The 2,961-nt window shown below is 34.5% G+C and overlaps 1 long non-coding RNA gene across 1 annotated transcript; it reads left to right on the top strand.

Moving 5' to 3' along the window:
- The first annotated feature begins 2,505 nt into the window (after nucleotides 1-2,505).
- On the top strand, nucleotides 2,506-2,961 carry LOC110680685. The gene is made up of 2 exons (XR_002502967.1): nucleotides 2,506-2,761; nucleotides 2,844-2,961. It is a non-coding gene; the product is annotated as an uncharacterized LOC110680685 (long non-coding RNA).

Genomic DNA, 2,961 nt, shown 5'->3' with positions numbered 1-2,961 from the left:
GAAATGACTAATTCTTTTTATCTAAAAAAAACTTAATCATTTCCCTGTTTTTGAACAAATTCTTTCAGCTTCTTCGATAAATAGACTAACATTTAATGGATGATTTTGGTAAAACTTAAAAAAATGGGAGATTTGTTATTAATTTGTGCAGAACATTTTCAAAGCCTTTCATTTTTTCTAAGATGAAAAGAAAATGAAAATTCTTTTGACAGGATCAATTGGTGATTTCTATTGAGAAGTCTCAGAATTTTATGCATAAATAAATTATTCAACAATGTCCAGAAGAATGCCTGTAACATTTGCCGAGCCTCCAACAAACACTTTATTTCTGCTCAATGCATATGAATATGTTTATAGGGCACGGAATCTTGCTCTTGGTACTTTTCAATACTTTGGAAGGGTTTCTAAAGCTACTAAGCTCAGTTGCGAAAGTACTTACACATTCTTCAACTTTGAGAATTTGTAACTTTTAGAATTATGGATAGATATTGATAATTCTTGCATATATTTAAGTTGTATATGCACGCAACAAATGTGCAAAATATGAGGCAAATCCATCAAGAAATAACAAAAATGCTTGAATAGCGAAAAAAAAGTGTCCCTCAAGACAAAAAGGGGCTACTTTGGACATTTTCACAATTTGATAATGAAATGATTTTCCCTTATGAATTTTAACTGATTCTATAGATTATCATCCATTGTGAAGTTATTGAACGTTTTTTCATTAATAAACATAATTTAGAAAATTGCAGAGCTCGAAACAATTACACATATATAGCAAATTTCAGCGAAACATGCTATTCACTATTTTCAGTTTCAGGATGAAACTTAAACTTTCAACTTTCTCTTAAATGGAACTATCACTTACGAATGCTTAATTTTTAAGTTGACATAAACGAACGATGTAACCAAAGACAAATTAAAGACCCCCATGTCCCTTGCAGTTGCCTAAAATGTTATGGCTCATAAGGTAATCTAGAATGCCGTTCAAAGTGTACTGCGATCTGTCAAACTTAAATAGCTTTTGCACTACTGAGGGACCAAATGCAGTACTAGAAGTAGTACCCAATCTGAGCCCGAGTGGGCGGACCTGATGTAACTACTAGGTACTGCGATGATTAATGAGTTATGTACAAAAACTGTCTTCTCTAGTCTTACTGTTATATGAACGATATGTAGAAGGATCACAATAATACCTGTAACTAAAAAGTAATTTTCATTAAAAACGTAATCTATGAAGTAAAGTTTTGCAAGATCGTAAAGATTTGTAATATGCTTTTAGCTTCGTGGCAGTTTACAGCTCGCTTAAGAGTAATTTATTTTAGCAATCGAAGGATACATTTTTTTGTACTGAAAATTCATGTAAAATATGGCGGAAAATATTTTTTTAGATATTGTGTTGTTAACTTGTCATTGGTACGTATAGAAATATGTGTGTTTTATGTCTATTCACCTTTCCAAATATTTATTTTATTTTTTTTATGTTGTAAAATATACTAACCAAAACATTAAAAAAAAGTCGTGAAAATAAGACCTTTGACCAATTATTTTAATAAAACAACAATTTAAAGCAGAACAAATCACAAGATTTTTATGAATCATGACGATTTGATAGTTTTGTGATGCTCCCAATAACTTTCCACGAAATGAGAAAAATTCAAGCAATGTTTGCATAGCCAATGTATTATATCTTGTGAACATTTATTCTAATTTTTTTGAAATTTGTATCTTGTTATTGTTGATGTTGTTCCAATAAAATTCCACGCCTAGTGATAGAGCATACATCTATATATAAATGAAAATGGAACGGTGTTTGTATGTCACGAAATAGCTAACGAACGGATCAACAAATTTCAATAATTCTTTCTCCGTTTTGTTTGTAAAGGTTTCCGACGTGTTTGTGTGCATAAAATCCCCAGGATAGTTACCGGGAAAGTTGAAAAATCGAGAGTTCACGGAACTGTCATTTTGTATGGGACGATCCAAAGTGATTTTCAACAGCCTACTTGATGGCTAGACGAAGTTTGCTGGGACCACTAGTTGGTTAATAAAAGTGCTGAAGACACTAAATTGCTCAGATTAATATTTACGCTGCAAATAAATACAAAAAAAAGTGTCCAAAGTAGCCCCCGGAATCAAAAGTAGCCCGGTCCGAAGGTGTTTCAAAATTTATGTAAATACTTCAGCTTTTGCATGTTACTTCTTCTGGATTTAAGTGGCAAGTTCATATTGAAGTTGCTATAGAATTTCAAAAATAACTTGTTTCATGAAGAGAAAAACAAGACAAGTTTTGACTTTGACTAGGGGGCGCACAATAGGAGGTTCGCATTGCGCGCTATGAGGCAACGCTACGGCTCTGACTCGACGATCACTTACATTAGGCAACGGACAACACGAAACACTCAGTAGTCCAGTGATGAATTATTCGTTTGACGAAAAGTTTCCACCGACTGGTGCGGGAATCCAACCCAAGTTTCGTGGCGTGCTCAATACGCCTAAACGACTAATGGAAATACGGTCGATGATCTGTTTTGTTATAAAGATTCCGCCAGTGTGCGAAATATTAGGTATTGTGTAGATTTTGAAAGTCTCAATTCAAAGAGCAACTTTTTTATGACGTCAATATAGGACAAGCCGATAGCCATGACACTGTCCCATATGAACAATCCTACTGACTGATCCAGACGATTACAATACTCAATACTCGCCCTGACGCTACAGGGCCGGCTTATATAAGTGCTCGCTTACCCGAGAAAGGGAGGTAGAAATATATTCGATTATAACAGAGAAAAATACTGTGTATAGCAAAACTAAATATAATATTATAATACATATTTTCACAGAAATGTGTACAGGCAGAAGGCCGCCGTCGCCGTCAGTCGCCGCACACTGGCTTTGGCTTATAGAAGTAGCACCGAGCACAGAGCACCGAGTTTTGTGAAACACACCAGAGTGGGCACC

Source organism: Aedes aegypti, chromosome 1, assembly GCF_002204515.2.
Source record: "Aedes aegypti strain LVP_AGWG chromosome 1, AaegL5.0 Primary Assembly, whole genome shotgun sequence".
NCBI classification, from domain to species: Eukaryota; Metazoa; Arthropoda; class Insecta; order Diptera; family Culicidae; genus Aedes; species Aedes aegypti.
Note: the sequence above shows the minus strand (reverse complement) of the source record. Positions and strands in the feature narration are given on the sequence as shown.